The 24,110-nt window shown below is 38.1% G+C and overlaps 1 protein-coding gene across 6 annotated transcripts in view; it reads right to left on the bottom strand.

Moving 5' to 3' along the window:
* Positions 1-24,110, bottom strand: part of TBL1X (transducin beta like 1 X-linked) — a 205,561-nt gene that overhangs the window by 98,779 nt on the left and 82,672 nt on the right. For 2 of the 6 annotated variants that reach the window (XM_082337749.1, XM_082337753.1), the window contains exon 1: positions 19,660-19,910. The exons of the other annotated variants lie outside the window; for them this stretch is intronic. The gene's annotated coding sequence lies outside the window, so the exon portion shown is untranslated. Of the gene's footprint in view, positions 1-19,659; positions 19,911-24,110 lie in introns of those variants that run through there. 6 annotated transcript variants of the gene reach the window in all.

The following is a 24,110-nucleotide window of genomic DNA, read 5'->3' as shown; positions in this document are numbered from 1 at the left end:
ACTACAACATGTCCTGATTTACATCACTGTGAGGCAAGTACACCATCTAACCAAATACAATTACTCACCTGAGAAAGAGTTATACCTATTCTAATCAGAGGTGAATGACTATACAAGGGACAGGAAATGACTATTTAAGCATCACAAAGTATTAACAATACAACAGCTAGAAGTCCGTGGATTTTCTGAGTTTGTCTACTGAATGCATATGAACCTCCATCTACCTGGCTACCCATACAATTACCTATCTAATTCTCAGGTGGCATTCTGAGATGACTGTTGTCATCTCTCCATCTTATTTTCGAATTGACTCCCATCTCATTTTTCTGTGGAGCATGTTATGTTTATGCAAAATATAATACACTTAAGAAGCATTACTGCGTAAATATAAAATCTGAAAATCCGAGCAACAATTAGAGGATTTTTCTGTTAAAACTTCTCCATGTCTTATGGGAAAATTGTTAAGAGTATTATTATATTAAAATTATCTCTATTCAATACTCCGACATTATGCTATGCAACAGTAACTAACACATACTGAGGCTGCTCTGATGACAAATACCAGGAAAATAACTGGTTGATCTGTGATGGAGGCTTCTGCAAGATTCGTGGAGTTTAAAGGACACTGTAGAATACCAGATACTCATATTGTAGCACTGTAGATTAAAATATTGTTATAGAAGAAATTGTATTAATTCTTTCTGTAATAATTATACTCATAAATTGGCTGGGACATGTTTTCATTTGTTCTGTTTACACATCTTATATACTGGATCACTGGTAGCTTTTACCAGTGACGAGATCACTTAAAGGCCATTCATCTTCCCATGTCACTACAGAGCAGGCAGAAGGTATCGGTACAGGCAGCACTGGTAACACAGGCTGGAAGACCTAATCGAATCCTATAATAAGACTGGTTTTGGTTACTCTGCCAGACAACTTTTTGGTAAAAATGTTCATACTGGCTCTCTACTAAAAAAGTTTTTTGTGTGAAGACTAGAGCCAAGTAAATAAATTATTTTCAAGAATGAAGTGAGGGGAAAAAGACAAATTAGAGATTGAAAGATAAGATTTTTTTATTATTATTTTATTACTCATAAGTGCCAGTAATGCTTAAAAGTTACATAGATTTCCCTTACGATTGGGTGAGAGCATACATGTGGATGTTTGTAGTGATTTGTCATGCTAGCAGATGCCCCTACCCATAAGGCTTTAATCAGCAATAAGAGAGTTTCTTAAAATCTAATTTCATACAGAGGTAAAGTGCTAATATAAGCTTTGAAATGAACAGTATGCAAAGACAGAAAATGGTTTTTAAACTTTCATTTTTTAACTTTCATTGGTAATATTAACATTACAACCTATCACTACTTAAAATAGGATTAAGGTCTCCACAATCATAGAATCATAGAATCGTTAAGGTTGGAAAAGACCCTTAAGATCATGCAACGTAGAAAGAAATTGAAAAAAAAAACCCACCAGAGATCAGAGAATACAGCTGAAAAAGTGATTAGAGTGCTGTAGAAAATACATTAATATGAAATATTTGGAGAGTTCAACTTCTTTGGTTTATTAAAGAAAAAAGACAGATGACCTGATTACAGCACCTAAGTATTTTCATGGGGAGAAAACACTAAGTACTAACCGGCTTGTTAATCTAGCAAAGAAGGGTATACATAAAACAAATCAGCACCTGGAAGCTGACGCCAAAGTCAAATGAGCAATAAAGCACATGCTTTTCATCACCTGTGACTAACCATTAGCACAGCTATCAAAAGGAGAATACAGAGATTCTCCATTTGTTGATATCAAGGTTTAGTGGGATTTTTCTAGAAGATGAATTCTTGTGAAAATGCAAGTTATCCTGTAGTCATAGACAAGTTACTGGGTTTCATACATATAGCCAAAGTTTGCAATACGGAGAAAGGGAGATCAGGTGATGAAGTCATCCCTTCCTGGTCATAAATTAAGTATATTATGATCCAAAACAATTGTCTAGCTTTGTAACTAAAGCACTGGATGGTGATGAGCACTGTGCATGCTAAGCTGCTGGTGCTAGCACATACTTAGGGACACATATGTGCATATACATACACATATAGTGAGAGAGTGGGTGTGTGTTCAGGCCATATGTGGAGTCAGAGAATTACAACCATCCTTCCAGAGACAGGTGGACTAAATTCTGCCGCAGATAATATTCTGGCTTCTAATTTAGGAAGCCAGTTCTTTCCTCCATGAGCTGAAAGGACTCGGTCACAGGAATGTGGTAGTGGGAGCTCTCTTCACACGGGTCATTCGGGGCATCAGTAAGATGACCGAAGGCCGGCAATATGAATGCTGCTCTCTAAATCTGTGCCTCTGCTCTACAGGCATGGAGTAATGAATAACAGTGCTTTGTGTTATTAACTACGTGCCAGTCCTGTCCCTGCAGGCAGTAAGCTTTCTGGGCAGAAGAAGCTTCCTACCAGGGTATTTCAGCAGGTCAGACAAGCGGTTCCCCACCTCAGCTAAAATCCAGGTGCTGCCGTGACCCTGCAGCACCATGCTTGCAGCTCTCTCCCTGCAATGGCAGCCTTACTCCGGGCACACGAGTAATGCGGGCTTCTCACAAAAGGGGGAACAGAAGCAGAAAAGGAAATAAGAACAAGAAATGGCCTGAATGTTACACTGAACTGCTCTCATAGTTAGCAACCTTAAAAATGTCATCCCTTAAGCAAAGGTAAGGAAAAATATTGGACGTGTCAATTTAGCTAGCGTTACTGCTGTTGTTACGCCTTGGGCTGCTAAGCTGCCAGGAAATTTAACCATGTTTAAATATCAACCAAAAATAACAGTTAAAAAATCTCATTCATTTTCACTAACTGTAAATCTGGTACACACGGTTTGACTTTGGATGTTGTGCTACTTCTGAAACCACAAAAGTCAGCCAACCAATGCAAATATGTCCATCGATCTCCTTATCTCTCAGCTACTCCATTGGACACAACCTCCATGAAGCAAAACCACGGAAAACCCTGACATGAACTCACACACAGGCCGCCGATACAAAACCCCCTGCTTATATCAGAAGTGCAAATTTAACTGAAGAATACCAATGTCACCTTTCACCCCTGTCCCCACAGCGCCGGTCAGAGAGCAGCTGCCTGCCGGGACACGGCAGGGTACGAGCTCGGTGTCAGTGCCAAGCCGCCCAGCACCATTTACATTGAGAAGTCAATAAAGTGACCTTCGCTTAAAGGAGGCCTGAATTTGGTGCTGCCCTTAGTAGGCCATAGATGAAATACTACATTTATCCACTGCTTCATATGTACATTTCCTTTTGCAGGCACCTGCATGACTTTCAGAAACTGAAACTGGGGGCCAGATTTATAGGAGGCACTAGAAATTATCAGCTGTGCAGGTGGCTAGGGGTAGGAGCACCTAAATAGTATAGTAGATTTCCTCTTGATTTAAACTCAGAGTAATTAGCTACATTATGTAGGAAGATGTTTTTGTAAATCCTACTAAATTCCTCTAAATAGGTTTAGATACTTAAATATTTTTCCGATCTGATTTATCTTTAAATACTATTTCTGCATAGCTTCAACTAAATTGTTTTATTTCTCTTTACTAAACAACACAGATGAGGAGAAACCAAACCAGTGACATTACTATTCTGTTTCATTACATTTCTCTTAACGCTGTTGCATAATAAAAGAACATTAATTGGGTGACTAATTTATTATCCCTCTCCTTTCTGGCTTTTAAAGGCACAGGAGAGTTTAAATGATAAATAGGCCATCTTCAACAGAAACTGAACTACAAAAGCATTTTTGAGAGCCTTCACTACATCTCCGGGAAAGCAATGCAGGATACCTAGTGCACAACATGAATATTTTGCTTTCTTTCAAATTGATAAACAGCTTTAATATTTTCAAACAACCCCTGGGGGATTATACTTGTAGTAAACCAGGACTATACGGAAGATTCAAATGGGACATCAATAATTATGCCAGCCTTCTGCAAAAAAATAACCTAAAATGTATCTTCTAAAGCAATTCTTAAAAAGTGTACGGACCAGTGAAGAGAACATTCCAACATTTGCAAAACTTCTGCTGATGTGCTGGGTTTGTAGTTTCTTTATGGATTAACATTATATATAAATATAATCACAGCAGCGTAACCACAGCTGTGGCTACCCCTGGGGCATGACCAGCAATTAGTCTGTACTAGGATCACGGATAACACTGCAGTCACGTGGAGCCAGAACCACGACCACCATTTTTAACACAACACAACGTGCTGGGTTTCTCTACCGTGTTTCCACAGAGTACCTATCCATTGGAACTTCAATCTCTGTTCAGAAAAACCCACGCAACGCCTACATATTAATGTATTTGCCCTAAGGTCTGATAGAGTAAATAAATACTATTTAATGGCTTGCTATGATAAAAAATTTCCTCTCTAGACACTTATGTATCTTATCTTTCCTCCATAGCCACCTCCTCTAAAGGAAGTTAGGAGAGCTTTTTTATTTTAAATCTACCACAGACGAATGCTCAGATTTGATGAAGGGAATAAAGTCAGTCAGAAATCAGAGTCAACTTTGAAATAAATATTCATTATAGCACTAGTGCAAAAAAGGCTTCCCATGGTAAAATCTGAGCCAAAGCAACAAAAAAACCTCAGAAATAACCCGTCTTCCCAGAAAAACTTAGAATACTTAGACTTGAGAGCCTCTCCCCAGAATACGACAGTCTTTCAGGTGCAGCTCACAGAGTCTGGACTACCACTTTGAAGCAAGTATCTCGAAGGAACACAAAACTGCAAGTGGAAACTCTTTTCACGTTTCATCTTAACTAACTCTCAAAGCTAGTGGACATCATGAAATTAAGAATTTCGGAAGCACTGTCTCCTTAATTTGGCTATATTCTGCCACCCCTTTTATGCAGGCTCCTCCAGAGATAAATTAACTCTTAGCATCCCGAACAGTAACTCAATACAACCAGTCTTAGAGCCAGACTGGAAGCCACAGTTACAGCATGGACTCTTAAAATCATTTACCACAGCCAACGCTTTGCCTGCACAGACGGTTCAACAGCTTTAGCTTTTTTCTGCTTCAGCTGTGTATTTCAGTGTAGTAGATATTCCCTGAATATCATGTGCAATAGTTTCAGAGATGGGAGATACATGAGCTATCTACCATTATTTGATAGGCCAGTACTTTTAGCAATAATAATGAATTTATGGAAAGCTCAGCTGTCAGGAACCTCTTAGTACTGTAAGAGGATTTTTTTACAGTACATGGATTCATGGATGCTGTGGCCTACAACACAGCAATTCTGATAATTTTTATCAGAAAGATATACACGTATCAAACAGCACGTTTATTTTACCAACCCTCAGGCAAACCAAATGCTATTTTTCTAATTAACAAGTCCAGATTAAAAAAAATACTTCTCTCTTGACAGTAACTCATGAGATTTCTGCTGAACTTTATAAAACATGAAACAAAAAGCACAGCATGTGTAGGACTGTTGTGATGGAAACATAAAGAAAAAGCGCTTAATTATTAAATCTGTGATACTGCAGGTAGGTGGGAAAGAATTATCCCCTTCAGAAGCATTGAACTGTAATCCTCTTGTTTGTCTATTTAGCTCTACCTCAGCCAAAAGCATAGAAGAACAAACAGAAAAAAAGAAATGTAGTCTCCTCTGCATTTCACTAGTGGTCACCATTAACTGATTCAAAAGTAAGTGCAGGCTTACAAAGAAAACCACACAATTTAGTTTAATTCATGTAACTTTTGCCCTGAGTAGATCTGTCATTCTAACCTAGGAAACGAACTTTCAAGTCTTTGGCCCCCCGTTGTGCAAATACCTCATTGCTTTCAGCACGCGCATCTTGGAGGTACCCAACTTCAGAGCAGTACGTGAAAGGATTTGTTGTTTCCCACATTTGGTCGATGCAAAGCACGTACAGTTTTCTCGAGGTGCATCAGTATTGTGAATTGCAGCCCACGGCAGACAGAGCTCATACAATTTTCTTAAACAAGGTTTAACATGCGTAGCCAATATCATCAGCTTTGTTTTGGATTAGCTGTAGTTTCCAAGAAGGTGGGATACAATGGGCGCTGCGGTAATATAATCTTGATGGTGCGGAGGCATAAATAACCATTGCCAGGTCAGGCTTTAGGAGAAATAACTACAATCAACTTACTAGGAACAGAGATGGCAGGCACTTTGGATGTGCCACAGGGGATTTGGGGAGCAGCTTGTCCCCAAAGGACCTTTTTGTAACTCCATCTTGGGTGGAACTTCAGCTACACATCGCTGTAACCAGATGCATATATATGGTAATTAATATATTTAAGTCGCATTTTCCCCTTACATTACAGCAATTGTATGAAACACTCTAGGCTAGAAGCTGCTGAATCAGGAAATGGATCAGAAGCTAACTAAAATGCCTTTCTAGTTATTGATTCCTGCTCTCTGTTTCATGTCAGCTTCCTAGAAGCCATCCAACACAAGCACGAAAGCGTAATGAGTTTCTGAACACACACTCTAATAGTGCACACTGCATCAAAGCTTTCAGTAATTGCCTGGATGCTGCTTCCCAGCAGTACTAAACAACTTAAATATAATTAGCTGGAAGCCCTATGGGCTGCATTTCCCCACTGGAACACCTCTTACACTAATCCATTTATCAGGCTGACAGATGACTGAATCACTCGTACTTTGGACCTACTCTACTAATAATATTTGTCAAGCCAACATTTTGGTTCGTTCCTTATCTGGTACATTTTTGCAAAGAAAAAACCTGTGTTATTTAGAGTGGGGAGAGAACCAGACATAGAACACATTAATCTCTTCCCAGTACTGAACAATGTTATTTGTTTGATTAGCCCACTAAGTATAAAATGCTGCAGCTATCAGGCAGAAAATGGAAACAAACTGTATGCATTATGGAACTGTATGATGCCAAAAATAATAGGGAAACACACAAACACTGAAAGGACTTTTGGAAGTTTTCCAGCCATAGTTTCCAGGATAGTTTTCAGGGTATCCTTCCTGAAGATGGCCTGACCACAGTTGTCAAGCGAAAATTTCTCCATACTATTTACTTCTTGTACATCCTTCTGAACGATAGGTGACAAAAGAAATTTTAAAGCTGTTTGAATTACACGCAAATAGATATGAACTGAACATCACGCTGCAACAGAACTATCCACTTTGCAAGCTGCTAGAGAATTCTTATAAAAGTAAAAAAAAAAAAAAAAGAAAAAAATTAATTTCTTAGGCAGAGTTTTCTGATGTTGTAATGAAACTATTTTATTGTTGTATCCCTGTGGCTTTTATTTCCAGACAGGTTCCAATAAGTGGACCTCTGCAGGGGCTCAAATTTGGGGGATTGCAGGCAAGGTCTTCCCAAATGTGCCACGCTGTTGAAATGAAGTCATTGTAAAAACATTAAATTCTCATCAATTTCTTTTAAATGATGAAAAAGATTTCTCTAGGATGTTATACTCTTATGCTTCCTTTCTAACAAGTTGTGGGACAGGAAATAAAAAGGGACAAAGCTGGTAATGGCCAGTAAGAAGATCTAGAAAAACAGGGGTTTTAAAAGGTGCCTTTCTTCTAGACCCACTATACTGTGGTCAATAATCCATATTCTGGCTTGGAATCACCAGGCCGCAGCTAGAGCGGTAGCGTTGTTTCATCTGGTTATTTCCGCTTGATGTTCTCATCATGGGCACAGAAAATCTTGATGTTGCGAAACAATAAAACAAGAAGAAATGACTCCTTGTACTACTTCTACGTGAGCCTAACCAATATGCTTGTTGTAAAGCTGACAGTCAACATTCACGAATTCTCTTAAAAACAGTACTGCAAGTTAGAGTTAACCCATGGCCTCATCCTTTTACCTGGAAAGACAGCCATCCATATGAACTCAATTCCAAAGAGTGACTACAAAAGCTATACTTAAATATTTTACAATGAAAGAGATAATTGAAATATATTCAGTGGTCAGAAACTGATTTAGCTTGTGAATCAAGCAGCAGCAAGATGAGTTACAGCCGGCATTTCTCTGGATCAAGACCAACCATCCATCTCAGAACAGGGCCAAGGAACAGCAGCTACTTGGACATTACCAGACTTGATTTTTGAAAATGCAATCACAACTGTTTACACTGCCTGGTATAGTACCTAGCAGGTTATTAAATACTGAGCTGTTTGAGATTTCTTCATGTGAGCCCAGGAGCAGAAATCTCAGTTTCACATGCACTCTCCACCCACTCCTCCCCTCCAGCCTGAAACTGGAAAACTCATCCCAGAGACACTTGACACTTGCACATCGGCCAGCCAACTTCCCTGTCATTCAAAGCCAGCCTCTTCCTTCCCAGCTTCATCTCCTCTGTTAAGTGTATTTGCTACTTCTACAAAAGAGCAGACAGTATCCTGAGGAAGGGCTGCCCCGAACCATACGAACCTCAACACTTGTCAGTCATACTTTCACATGAAATGCAGAATTTCGCACTCGTGTTTCCACAGACTCCTTTAGTGGTATCGAGCAGAACAAACATCAGATCTAATCAAAAGAACATTCTGAAGTAAAAAGTGCTGAAAAATCTTCTCCTGCTTTTAGCCATTTTTAATAAAACAGATCATGGTCACATATTTCCTAAGTTAGAAGCAGTCTTTGCCAGGCAGGGAATGTAACATTACCTTCATTTGCATGCTTTACGAAAAAGCTTGCTACATTGTCAGTGAAGCTGCATTTCCTGGGCATTATTTCTTATTTGAGACAATTCTTTAATTCTTGAGGTAAATAATATCTCTTTAAAGCACTTCCAAAATTGTTACATAAACAGATTCTTCCCTTTATTTTAAGCCGGGGGCAAATATACAGCAGCTTTATAGTTAAATAGTTGCACTAAATTCTTGGGGTTTTTTAATAGAAGCAGAAAAAAGAGTTTGTGGAAAAGAGAGGAATCATCTAAGACTAAAATTTACGTCTGGAGTCGTACTCCACTAACTAGCATACTTCGTATGGTAGGAAGTGTACACTTCGAAGGACACGGCATGCTAAGCAGTTAAGATACTGCAAAAATGCAGATGGTTTTACGAATGCAAACAAATGTCTGTTCTAAAAAGCACAGCAGAAGTGACCTAATGCATTAATATGCAAACAGAACACTTACTTGTAATATCTATTTGAAAATTAGATTTTTATATTCAGTAACTACTATCTTCAGCGTTAGAACGATAATGGATTTTCTTGCAAGACGACTTCTGTGCAGTCTCCATCTTTGGACTCCTGACTGGACCAAATCCAGAACAGCGGGGTCTAACCCCACAGCTGGCCCTGCTTTGAGTCAGGTGTTGGACTAGAGACCTCCTGAAGTCCCTTCCAACCTGAATTATCTTATGATCCTACAATAATAATCTCTCCATATTAAAATTACATATGCTTCTTGTGCTATTTACATAGAACATAAGGAGCTTACTAAGAAACGTAAGGGCACAAACTTGCATATTGAATCCAGACAGATCTAAGATGTTAAAGGTATCAAACATCAGATATTCTTTCTGATCATACAAAGTTTATGCTGGTTAAGCAACTCTAACAAAGCTGAGGATTGATGACTAAAGAAACAGAATGTTTTCGTTATACTGCAGATTACTTTCCAACATTACCTCTTCCTTTTATCTAAATCACCTGTACAGCTATAGGAGTAAAAACTATTTATATTAAATTAAATTACAGTTTAACTATGTGAATTGTAATCTTCCCCCAATTAAAATGCATGACATACAGTAATAGGTTATACTGTCTGGATATGAAAAACGCAGCTGAGAATACTGGCTAGAGAAATACACTAAATAAAAAAAAGAGCAGCAACATGAATTTATCTGCAGTAAACAGTGCTGTGAAAAACCTGAGCATTTCAAAACATGCAGACAAAGAAACCCTCTAACAAATGTCACACAGACTTTGTGGTAAAGAGCACTGGTCTGGCACCTCCTTGGTCTGGGGAACCCAGTCTTTTGAGCTAGCCAGTAACCTAGGTATTTCACCACATTTGAACTTTTTAATAAAATATTGTAAGAGTCAGCAGTAGAAGTGAAGTTCCAGGAAAAAAAACCTTCAAAATTATCATTTGCATGTTACAGGAAATAACTTCCCTAAATTTTGGTCCAGTTGATTGGTTAATCTGATTAACCTGATAGTTGATACTTGCTGTCTCATCATCATATGCCTTATAGGAGTAAAAGGGTATCTACACCTCTACACTGAGACCAAATTCACCTCTTTTGACTAGCATATATGAGAATTTTGACTAGTATACATGAGAAAAGTTTGTTTGTATAACGAGATTGGGATAAATTCCTTTAATGAATTTCAGTAAAATATTATCTCTCAATATATGTGATGTTCTATGCTTTAATGCAATTCTGATACCATAAATAGTATGATCTAACCATCTTTGGTTTGTTTTATTTCATTTTTCCATCTACTTTAAGAGGTATTTTAGCTAATAAAGCTCACAGATTTTTAATGACTGTCTAGTATGTACTTTATTAAAGGGACACACAGAAAGAATAGTCAAGATCTTAGTATTAGCTAATGGTTATCCAAATGATTTAGCCAATACATGGTTTATACTATCTATCTCATAGTATGTTCAGATATAGTAAAGTTCATAAAGAACGTTCCAAAGCCATTACGAAAAATCTTAATCAAGTGTCAAAACTTAAATTAAAAAAAAAACTAAACCAAACCAAATGCAAAACCCCACCAAAGCTTGAAAGTTCAACTAAGTAGTTAAACTTGTTGAGGAGGGAGAAGGACACTTTAAATGCAGAAAACTGCAAAGTTAGGTTGCTTTCCTTTTTCCTGAAGCTTCCTTGGCCTTGCTACTCCAGCATGAAAGCCCAAAGGTCCTGATTCTGTTGCTCCAAACATCATTTCTTGAAAGCTTGCAAGGACCAAAGAGCTTAACAGTGGAAAGGGGAAAATGCTTTGATTACTTCCAGAATCGTGAAGTGTCTCACAGTGTTTAATTGTTTAATGCTTACCTGTGCATCAATTTTATTTAATAAATTCTTGTAGCTCAGTTCAATTAGTAGTAGGTCTGTTTTTTCAAATGCTAAAGTAAGAAATTAAGAACATCTGAAAGTCATACAGATCAGGACAATAATCCAAATTACAATGCAGGCTGCTTAAATTGGTATATATATATGTGTATGTCCTAACATAACACTGCGCCTTCATGTACATTTTATAGTACCGAATTTTATGCAGCCAGTATGTGATGTTACTTTTAGTCAGCATTAAAAGGTGATTTTTCCCAGGGTCTCAGAAGTGCAATTACCATTGACTTCAAAACAAAAGGGAAGCAGCCTGCAGTTCTGGAAACCATGTCAGTCTTTTCATCTTGGAAACTAAACTCTCCTTCTGCAAATTGAGAAAACTATGAAAAGTGAGAGCAACTATTTGCACAGAAATATATCTGCTTTTATTGTGCTGTATTAAATGAAACAGAACCTTGTTATTTCATGACGGTACATGTAAGGGATGTTCATGCCATTTAACTTTGATTCCAATTTAAGTATATGTATATGGATGCTCATGCCTAAAGCTGGATTGTATGAATATTCAGTATTCATTGTCATGAGTGGTTTTCTTGCATTACATCACCAGGAAAAGAAGGACCTAATAGCAAAAGATTCACTGAAGTCAAAGAAGAATTATAGCAACGATAGCAGCAACAAAAAAAAAGGATCATTAAGAGTCTTTTTGCATCTCAGTTTACAGATGTTGCTTACTTTACATCTAAGTGTTTTAGTGAGATGCAAGGTGTGACAGTCATTTTTTGCCTGAGCCTTTGAAATTATTTAGGAAAATTCTGAGGCATAGGCTAAGAGGCTTAGAAGCCCTGCTTAGAAATTTTGGAGGACAGGTATTAAAAAGTTCAATTTCATCAGGGTAGGAGTAAGTCTAGCCATTTTCCCGTTCTATCCACTGTAGTGTGCAATTTCAGCCTGCAGTCATGCTGCTTGTTCTGAGTGAAGCTTCACTGGTCTAGCCTTATTCCCTTGCTTCTTGTAATCACTCTTCCCTTACATTCCTGCCAAACATTGCTGCCCCTCCGTATCTGTGGAATAACCGCTTATGTCAAAATGATCCTGATTAAAAGAGTTCAGAGAGCTGGTGTTAAAAAGTGTTTAAACTAACCTAGATTATAGTGAACAAATCAGGTTAGGGGGTGACTACATGATCAACTAAGTCTCGTGGGAGGAATACTGAGCAGTTGTGAACAGCGTGGGACACGAGCCTGTTCAGCCTATTCAGCTGCTGCCAGAATAAAATGTGGGAGACATAGAGAACTGCCCTCGTTCTTCGGTTTTGTTCCTTTCTTTTCTTTTCCCAGTATTTAAAACCCTAAAATTCTTATTCCTGATTCAAGCTGCCAAGTTTCCTCAAAACAACTACCTCTCCAGCAGTACCCGTCTTCAGACTTTCAAGGCACATCAATATGGTAGCTAAAAAAACCCATCGAAACTAAACAGCTCCCCCCCCCCCCACCAAACACCACCTCAGTAAACCAGCCAGGAGTTTAAACACAGTCATCTTGGCGTCCTCAGTTCACCTTGTTATTGCACCTCCGGTTGCTGCAGCACAGACGGCATGCAACATCTCCCACTGTTTGGGGACTGCCCCTAAAGGTGAGCCATATGTTTTGCAATACCTAGAAACAGCAGGATAAGATAAGGAGATCTCTGCAGCCTTAAGGCAGAGTTGCTTTGATGTCACTGCTTTGTGTCCTGCCCTTATTTATTTATTATTTTTGTAATCCAGAGCTTTTGCAATTTAATTTATCTGGGTTAAGCCTACAGAAAAAAAAAAATACAAATACGGTGTTTGCGCGCATGTGTGCAATGCCTAGGAAATCTCCTGTGTTATCCGTCTGTGTAACATTTTACCTTCCACTAGACAAATATATTTTTAAACAGTCTGGAATCAAAACAACATTCTCAGCATTCAAGACATTCTGTCATCACTGCCCATTTGTTGCCCTCTAGGTTTCTCTCAGCTGGCAAATTTCCCATTTAAGGAATTATCAGATTCATCTGTTTAGACAAGGCTGCAAAATGAAATGAAAAGCTGGATTATTCTAGAGAACTCGTATTTTTCTTTCAGGGCAGAAAACCCAGCGCGTGAGAGATGAACATTAACAGCAAATGGAACCAATCTCTCAGACTTCACAATTCTACCTCACTGTACTCTGCGAAATCTAATTTTGACTAAGACACCACAACATTTATTTTACATTTATCCTTTACTTCTTTAAATATGTTTATTGCCACTTATTATGTTAACCTGTTTTGAAGCCCTAAATATTATGCTCACAGGCGATGGGGTTTTTTTACTGTAGTTCTAGTAAGCATGCTGCTTGTGCATACTGCTGCTTCTACGCAATTTTTCATAAAGAATTACCAATTGCTTTGCTACCATTTTTTTTTTTTTGTAGAGAGAAAGTGTAAGAAAAAAGGGAAAACATGTAAAAATGAATAAATTACCAGTTTTCCACAGCAAGATGGCTCAGGATTTACTTGAGTGATGGGAGTAGCTTTCATGTCAGAAGCTGTACTGCAAAACCATGCTTGTGTTTCTGGGCCCACTGGCTGCAGCACTAAGATTTCCGGAGGCATATGCCATGGTTCTTAGTACTGTAATACACTAAAGCTCTACACAACCCTTTTGTATCAAAGTGTGGGAACACTACTTTCTCCCCCTAGGTACAAAGAAAACTGTGGGAAGGTCTGGAGAAATGTCTCAATGTCAATTTTCCTTACTAAACAGCTAAAGCAGGTTTCGTTTTCTTTCCGCAAGTGAGTGAACTAAGAAAAACACTATCAAATTCAGGGTAGGGTTTCACGCGCTGAGTGTGTGTGCACATGCACGTGCACCAAGTTAAGCAGAGGATGAACACAAGAGAAATCGTAAGTGATCCTAAAGTGATTAACATTAACAGCAAACCCATTACCGAGCCAGAACTGCTTTATGGAGACTACTGCCTTCCAGTACTGATACTAAACCACTATCTTACACTGTTCACCCAAGTAAAAGTCTATTTCAAGGTGTTATATTGTTATAACACAGTGATTAATCAATTTCTTTTTAGAGCCTCCTCTGAGAGCTTAAAAATTCATGATTCACTTTATTAGTATTCTGTACAGCTTTCCATATTTTTTGAGTGGTATGATTAAATTTATCTGTGGTTGCTAATGGTTGCAATACGGAAAATGCTCCATATGAAAGTCACTGTTCCACATACACCCAATGGATCTCCTTAAAACACATCGTGAATCCCAAACAATAAGGACTGCAAGTGACAAATCCTTTTCATTTATTCTCAAACAGGCTAACCTGAATACGCTGTTTGTGCAAAAGGCGGACAAGACAGACTTGTGAAGAAATACTGCAAATGGAACAAATAAAATAGTGCACTATATTTGCCACATTTTAAGGTTGCAAATTAGTCCATAAACTCATTTGGGTTCAGGCCCTACTGACTCACATTTTACAAGATAAAAACTCATCCAAGATTTGATGCTATGAAATGAGGACTGCCAAAAAGCATGCTGAACTTGGAAATTTGATGTGTTCCAGTTCATCACTAAATTTAAAGATTTTCTACTAGGTTTCAAGGGTCTTCATACTATCTTATTTATTTAGACCACATGTTCTAGTAGTCCAGGCTTGGGCATCAAAAGATACTAAGTAGTACACATTACCATTCTGGGCATAAAGTATTAAAAATTTCTTAAAGAAATAAACCAAGTGTTTAATAAGATTGAATCCATTATCCATAGAAATTGCCAGAGATACAGACCTACCAATACATTTTGGTTTTACTGAATGTAGCAAGATATAATAGCATACAGTCTCATTAAAGAGCCAACCGACAAATAATTTTGTGCCATCCGAAATGATAGTTCATTCTAAAACCTGAAGTCAGGCACTGAAGAATAGTAAGATATACTGTAACATAATAAAAAACAATGTAAGAAGAGCAAGGTATCAAGGTATCTATCATTAAGTAACAGTATTATGAGGTTCTAGCAGCATAAACCATGGTTGATATCCCAGTGATTTCTCTGTTGTGTGCATTGCAATGTATACTCTGGAAGAACAAAGTTTGCTATGCAGAAGTTAAATGACCTTGTTGTTTCTCCTTTTTTTTTTCCCGAGCTGCTGAGCTATTCAAAATCCTGTAACTGAAGGGTGTTTTCAAATGGAAAAAGCACCTTGGTTCCGAAAGAGGCACTGGTGTGACTTTTCAGAAATATCATGTTAAAAATAAACCGTCATAAAAATTGCATTGTATTGACTCTGTGACTCTAAAAATGCACTCTAGACTGTCATTACCATTAAAGTTGATGAATACGTTCTAATTCAATGGTGATTTTTCAGGTACAGGCGTCCCTCCACCAACGCACTTCACTTCTTCCCTGTGAAAAGGGGGCTCAAATATTATCATCAGATGGCAATGCAGACCCGCCACGGGGCTAGTGAAGGGGCGCTTCATTAGGAGTCTGCTGACAGATTCAAACATTCTGCAAAATTCCTTAAAGCAGAAGCATGCCATTAATTTCGATATTTATTACTTTCTGTGAAAGATTAAGTGACTCAACGTTGGGAAGGCCTTTACAAGGCTAATATTTTGTCCCTGTTTAATGCTTTTTTGCTTCATGATGAGCCTGCCTATTATGAGACTAAACTTATTCCAAAGCATAAATTAAGCAATAAGACATGACAAGCAGGGCATTTGTAGGCAATTTACTTACCACCTGAGGCATGCTACAACGGCTCAAGGCCAAAGGCTGAGTAACTTTAACCATTCAATAAATGCAATAATAATCAAACTGAAATGCACAGCATTGGGAGACTTATGTCTATCATGATATGGAATTTATACATAGAACCAAGTGCTTCTGTACATTTAGCGACTCTTACTAAATAAATGGTATTAAGAAACTTCTAACCATTGTTCTGAAAATGCTATCCAATACAAATTAAATGTAGAGGTTTATATACATTGTTCTATGACCAGATGTTGCTTGTGAAGTGACAGAACTACCCCTTGGACTGTAGGTCCAGTACCAATTTAAAGAAGTCCATGCAGACATGTATAAATATTGAAGGACTGGGCAGCATAGGACAGGACAGGTATCAGCCACTCTAGAGATTTAGCAACTGGCCTGTGTTACCCTGATCACATACCAATTAATTAAGCTCTAGTTGTGGAAGCAACAAAGAATTAATTTAACATAATTTATTTTTTCTAACAGCACTACCTCATCTCATTCTGAAGAGACCGTACACAGACATGCGGCCATGCTACTGGAACATTGTTTACTTCGTTGCTTCAGCTTTAATGAGTAAAACAATGACATTACTTAGGTTCGTGATCTATTTGCCAGTCACAGTAAAGTTCACCTCTTAAATGAATAGTGCGACAAGCTGGCTTTAATTTGTACTCGGCATACCAACAATTGATTTTTCCCATAAACTCACTCTCTGCTCTGCTTTGTAACTACATGGTCTGGTCCGGTTTAACCCTGGTGCAGAGAGCTGCCTTCCATCCACATTCCTAAAAACTCCAAAAAATTAACACGGCTGAGAAGAAAAGATGTGAAGATCTATTCCTGAGGTGGAAAGACTGGGCGGTAAACTGTTCTACAGGAAAGCACAGCACCTGTTTGTTCTGTGTCTTCATTCTGCTCTGATGAGTCTTAATCTGTAAGGAGGGCTACTTCTAAAGACGAAGATAAGAATAATTATTTCAAAAACTGAGAATTAGCTACTGGATTCTCTTTTCCTGTCTCTTCTACCCTACTCCCCCAAAACAAGGGGAAAAAATCCATCCATAGTTGAATAGTGAATATGAACACACGTACATAAAACCAAAACCCTTTAAATATCAGCACACTGGTGTTTTCTATGTTCATTAGTAAATGAATGGTATCACATCCAAGCTCTTGGATGTTAAAGACAGAAATACACAGCTCTGGGACCCGCTGCCACTGCTCCTAATGCTGAACTAAAACACGCTAGCAAAAATCCAAATGAGACTATTGTTATTTTCTGAGTTAAGAAACCATATTCTACAAAGGGGTTTCTTACAGTTCAGTCCAGACAAAATGTAACTTACAATCTCATACTAAAAGAAGTGTATCTGTGTTCCAATTTACATAAGTCATTCTTTTCAAGCATATTAAATTTTTTAATATATTTTCCACAAAACACAATTCTGCATAATATACACAATATTTAAAATTATTTTAAATACAAATTTAAAATCAAAAGACCATAAAATCAGACTTAGTACATCAAGTCAAACATTCACTTTAGCCAGTATCTCTTCTTTAACCATGGCAAAAGTAGCTATCTAATGAAGAATGTATGAACAAAGCAAAGAGACAGTGGTACTCTCCCAGCCCCTGCCAGCCTACAGCTCTGAGACCTCCTGATGGTTCCAGTATCGAGACACACCAGTGGAACATTAACGCATACTCCTTGCAATTTATGACCACAGGAAAAAATTCTGCTGTAGATGTGTGGCAGGTATCATTGTAATGTTACGGGGCAAAATACCTAACTGGGATTTTACCTATCTTAACTCTACTAGTTGAGCACAACCCTGTCCTTAATTTTTATATTTCTTGTTCTAAGTATGAAAAAGATTCTAGCATTCAACTCCTTCTTTTGAACCTGGCCCAAATCCAAAACCAAATACACAAATACTTCTACAATAAATTTGCACATTGAAGCTATGCTGAGAACTGGGGACTTTCACAAACATTTATTGCACAAATGTAGAATCTTCAAGTACATGTACAAAAAAGTACAATTTGTAGAGGTGATAGACCTATCAAAAAATTAACCAGAGAAACACTGTTGCACTTTTCTTCCTTTTTGAAAATCTGCCTTTAGGAATATTGCGCCTCTGGTAAAATGGTGTTCTTTTCATGCAAGTGTAATCACTTGGCACTGCGCCTAAGAACACTCCCAAAGTATGCGGTGATCTTGAGGACAAGCCCATTGCTCACTTACATTCTCCAAACATTCAGTCTTCAGACTTTTATGACTTTCCTCCAAACCAGGGGGACAGAATTGCTGGGTTATTACAGAACAATTCTTATATTTTGGAGATGCAGTGCCAGTGTCTTATGTTACAGCTGCTGCTGCACTGTCTCCCACTTTACTCTAGCTGAATAATTAAATACCCTTCAGTCCTTCTGTCAGTCCTAGACTCAGCATGGCTGTTAATCAATATCACATAAAAGCGAATTAGGCTTAGGCAACTGTTGCACAAGGCAGAATGCATAAGGCAAGGGGGTAAGAGATCTCCTCTTTAGAAGAGAAGACTAATTTTATGTATTTTAAAACACGCCCTACCAATGTCCACACAGACTCGTGAACACACAATACAGACACAGGTGTGCGGGGGAATCCAAATTAGCCTCAGAGATTTGTTATACCTTAACAGCTACCAACAGTCACTTCTCCTTCCATTCTCTCCTAAATTCCCCATCTTCACATGTTTTGGGGATCAAAGAAAACTCTCAGCATCAACGTATTTAAAGTATTCAGTTTGCAGGGAAAATTTGACTGCATTAAACCATTTCTGAAACTTCTACCATGTGATTGCAAAAGGGAAAGATAAACAAAAGAAGACATTTAATAAATACTATCTGAATTCTGCTCAGTGCAAAACATTTAGGAAGACTTATGTTTCCAATAATGTGAGGAATTTTTCTAGAATCTCTAAACTGGCCACAAGTTATGTATTTTTTCATTCTTTTCTTGTCCTGCAATGAATCAATAGGGCATTAAGAGCAATCCTAGGCTAAGAGTCCCAACAAATGAAAGATTCACATGAAGGGGTGTAAATTTTCCCAACGCTGCCCTGCCACCATGCTTACACTCAGATCTACCCAGGGAAAAGGAGGCGCAGTTCCCACGTCCCTCCAACAACTCCTCCTTTCTGATGAAATACTCCAGTATTGAATTTAGGAACAGTTCAAACTTCCTACCAGGCCAAGAAATGAACTCACAGGTCAAACAGCAGCAATTTCAGGTGGCTAAATAAATAAATTAATGGTGATGATGATGCCATCAAGCCACCGACATAGAGGTGGAAGACTGTGTACTCTTTACACTCCTCTGTTCTGGGTGGCTTCTTACGTTTCATGTTTAAAGACCTGGTATTTATAAAACACACTAATTCAACTTTAACCCATGCACACTGTAAAAATAACAACTCTGAGTAATGAGGAATAGACAACATTTCAAATGGAAAACACTAAGTAACTGATTATTCTTGATATTATACTTTCTGGAGCATTCAGCTGAAATTCAGTTTTGCTAGAAACTAGAACAGTATTTCCCCCCCAATCTTACTGGTAATGTGAACAGAACCTGTATGTTCTGTATCTAATTTATAACTTATTTCAATTTTTTCGTCTCACCAAGATTTGCTTCAAGCTGTAGGAAGTGTGCTCCAGCTAGCACCTCTCTCAAAACGATTCAGAAACCATATTCCATACAGCACACAGTCCCTGCTCATGAATCACAGAAAGAACAGCAAAACAACTTCAAACAAACCTGGGTTTTTTTAGTTTCTTCAGTCCCTTCCCTGGAACTGCTTAGCCTCAAGGAAGGCTGGCCAACTTCTGGCTCCCAAGCCAGAGAAGCGATGGTGGTGTGCCAGATCTACGCTGCTGAGTCGGCCGGGGAAGGCACTAGGAGGAGGGACAGGGCACCTCTGGGTGTGAAAGGAGGCAAGGCAGAAGGGGTGGCCATCGGCTTCGCTATGTGCCCTGAGCTTTAGCTGTAGGCCCAGCCTAACCTCCTTCTGAAGGGGTGCAAACGGTGCCTTGCTGCTGTTATCTCCCCCTCCCAGAGCTCACCCACTTCACTTCAGGCAACACCCTACGTCTTTTCTGGATCTTGGCCAAAAAGATTCTGGTGCTGCACAACCATTTACAACACTGATATTTTAGTCATTTTTTTCAGAATGTCTTAGTACGCACTGATTAATATATAATGAAATACAATCTTCACACCAACTCAGTACTGCAACTTGCTTACCATGAAGCTATGTTACATACATACCCATGGAACAACTTGTGCTAACCCACATTTACTGTTTTTACACACCATTTAGCTAGAAACTAATGAATGACCCCTTCTTATATACAGGGTCATAATTTTTTTAAAAATGAAAATTAAACTTCAGTTAAAATGTAAAAAAACCCCATCTTTTAAACACAATAAGATCTTTCGAAACAATGTTTTACCAGTTAATAAAAGTTTATGTAAAACGTGCATGACATTTAATAAAACAGTCCTGCATTTTGAACCAATTCAGTACATACAAGAGGAATTGTCTATAACTAGCGAAATTAACTGAATATTTCTGGCCCGTATGTCCTCCAAGATTTTAAAACCAACAGAACTCAACCTCTCTTTCTTAGTATTCTAATGAAATTACTAATTGGGAGAAAGTAGGGGCTTTCCTGCCTAGTCATCTCCCAAGCAGTTTCTCATCTTTAAGCTAGTTGCTAAATTGATAGGCAGAAATGAAGAAAAGCCCTTCACCTGCTGGAAAGGCTACAGTTGCCAAACGTGGGTTTACTACCTTGGCCAGGTCCAGGTGCATAGTTAAGAGTCTTCTCGCAGTTGAGCTGATGACTTTCTCTAAAACTCCAGGAGCAAATACTGTCTGAATATTATTTTCATTAGATCAATGAAAATAATAAATTCAGGACTTAATAGGTCCCTATTCTGCTTAGGACTTACAGGTCATGATTTTGCATTTCATATTAAATTGCAAAGAAAATCTGTTCCGTTTCTAGTAAAAACTCAAAGATTTCATTTTTAAGAGATTCGTATTGACTTGTGATTCAGCAGAATCTCCTCATGATGCAGCCATCGTCTGGAGTGGATGCAGTGTGTCAGGCAATACTGACAGACTTGCAGAATGTTGATTAAAAAGCACGTCTTAAAAAATGGAAGTGGTAGGAACAACTATAATGAAAGCATCCAGAGAAATCCAAGCAAGAGACTAAAGACAAAGACACATAAATAAATGCACAGCTCAGTTCCCAAAATAGTTTACATTACCAAACTAATCTCTCCTTCTCTAGGGTCACAGCCAAGTGTCATTGTATTTGTAATCTAAACTGAAGCCAAAAATAAATATATACAGAAATAATAGTTGAAGAGCGCAAGTATTCCACCTTCAAAACTTGATTTTCTATGAATACTTTAGGAGATGTCTAAACGCAAAGTAATTTTAAAAAACTATTTGACAGAAATACTAATTCTTGCTTAAAACTGGATCTCCCCTAAATGCCTTTAGTTAATCCAACTGACCATAATGTCTAACAATTTAGCTCAGCATCCAAAGACCTTATTTCTCCCTTCCACCAAAATGGAGTGTCACACAGACCAGTCTGTTAAATGGGCATCTTTGCCCCTCCTCCAGACAGTTTTCCTCTGACACCTTCCTCTTTTCTGTATTACAGAAGCTCTGGCTGGGATGGGAAATGGCATGAGAAAAACCTTCCTTTAATTAGCGTAGATTGCTATGCCATGAATCAACAAATACACACCACCAGTGCTACCACTATAGTTGTCTTTGTCTCGAAGGCCTATTTGTTTGCCTCCAGTTTCCACTAGAATTCAGCTGCCTTAATCCCCCATATGTCACTCACCTTCTTATTTCACTGTGTGCCAATTCTTCACGCTAAAAGGCAGTCTGTACATGTATGGAATTTTTTTTAATTATGTCTCCAACCTACCAGCTGTCAAACTCTACTTGACATTTACAATAGTGTCTGCAGAGTAATCTGTATCTATTCCAGCTTTTTCCACTGTGCACTACGCTTGCTCTTACTTTATGATTTCACTTTCATTGTGTACTCCTCATATAAAGCTTATCCTTTTTTGTATACATCTATATTATGGTTGAATATGAAATTTGAAATAAAGGAATAGTACATTCTTTATGATGATGATGAATTGCATAATACGTATTGAACAACTCCTCTTCAGTTTGGCGGGCAGAACGCATATTCTTCTCTCTGTTCAGGCATTCAACCATCACTTTGGATTTTGGGAAAAAAAGCTAAATTAAGTTTTCAATGAAGCTTTGCTATAGACCTCTGCTATAAAGTTAAAGCTATATCAAGCAACCAACAGTCAGCTTAAATCCCAAATGTTTTCATGTTTTGCATTTAAGGTTGGATGATAACTTTGCTCTTTTCTTTTACTGCAGCTCTCAACAACAATGAGCAGTCTCAAGAGATGAAAATAGTTTCTTAGTCTGAAAATCATATGGAAAAAATCAACTGCCCTTTAAAAAAAGTTATAAATGTCTGGACAAACTTTTCCCAGATTTTCCTTCTTCAGTTATTTAATGAACATATGGTTATTTATAATGTGAGCTACACTTGTAGTATTTCAAAAATTAGTTATAAACATGCCTAGAGCTACTCAGCTCCTCCCAGGACTATACTGACCTCACTCAATACCCTTCCAGTATTGTTTGCTTTGGGGTCTCTTTGACAGTGAACCCATGTTCTTACTTCAGCGTCTTCTCTCTGCCTTAAAACCTACCTTAGTTTTCTTCTCTTAGCAAGTACCTTATAGCAGGTTACTTTAATTTCAGAAAGATCATAACATCAGATATCAATTATGACAAATAAAAACCTTGGCCAGCAGGCATAGCTAATTAAAAATACATATAAAATGAATGCAAGCTCAGCTATATTTTAAACTAAGTATTTAAGGAACAATAAGGAGTCAATCACTTAGGTTAGTGAAATGTATCAGACACTAATAGCTGGGTTGATGTCTTTTTGACAGGTACAATATAGACATGCGTCCGAGCGAGGCTCCTCTCAAAGTCAGGAGAATGGCACTTCTGGAGCGTGACACACCTGAAGGGTCAGACTCTGCCCCAGAAGGAGAGAGGCCTTGTGGCAGGAGCACCTAAGCCCAGGTGATGGATGGCTCCGAGGCAGACAGACACCTCTGTTACCTGAGGTCTGAGTAACCCGAGAAGTGAGGTGAGATGATCCCACCCAAAAGACCCTATGTTAGTAGGTTACAGGGATACAGCTAAGAGACTAGAAAGAGTCTTCTACTTTTCTTTCTCATGTATGTATATAAATGTGTGTGTACTTATTTTTTTTTTTTCCCAAACAAAAAGAGTTAGGCAGCATCACCCTGAAAATCCAAATTAATCTGCTCCCATGTTTACACAGTTTATTTTACTCACTGTTAGTATCTATGGGGTTTAATGGAACTTCTCATGTAAATATACTGGTTTGCTCAAAACTCCTTCCTGTTTAATGGAGATGTAATTCAATTCAGTGTATCATTTAACTCAATAAATGGTAAAATGACAGTTTTTTCCTTTGCAATCAACATAAACCGCAGATGTAAAACGCATATCAGAAGATGGCACGTTTTTTTACTCCATCTTCTAGCATTTCCTCAAGTACTCTAGTATACCATTTGTATACATTGTGTAGTATACATTGACTGAAACATGAGTGTTGCATATAATCATGATTTCAACTGAAAAAGAAACTGCTCATTTCTTAAATTTCTTCTTAAAAGTACTTTGTTTTAAATGTTCCTATTCATGGCTAATTGTATTTTATACTTCATTTGGTGATTCCACAGAGCTCTGTCCTTGACTCCCTTATTCTCCACTCACAAGGGAATCTCATTTGAAAGTGATTTTAATTATCACTTATGAATAGATACTCTGTGCTCCAGACTTGCCTCTTCTCCACTGAAGACCAGAATCCTCATCCATTTCTGATGCAATCAGGACTTTTGGCTGTCAACTCCGGAATCATTTTGAACACTCAGTACTCTTTCCTCCCTTGCTCTGCAGCCCTTCTTGCTACCCCACTACTTTTGCCAAATACTGTCAACATCACAGGCATCTTGTTTGTCACACAGACTTGCAACCCTTGATGACATTATCTTTAACCTATACATTATTCCAGATCTCCATCTGGAAAAACCTCCAAACT

Source organism: Platalea leucorodia (assembly GCF_965183815.1).
Source record: "Platalea leucorodia genome assembly, chromosome: 2".
Taxonomy (NCBI): domain Eukaryota; kingdom Metazoa; phylum Chordata; class Aves; order Pelecaniformes; family Threskiornithidae; genus Platalea; species Platalea leucorodia.
This window is presented reverse-complemented; position numbering and strand designations above follow the sequence as displayed.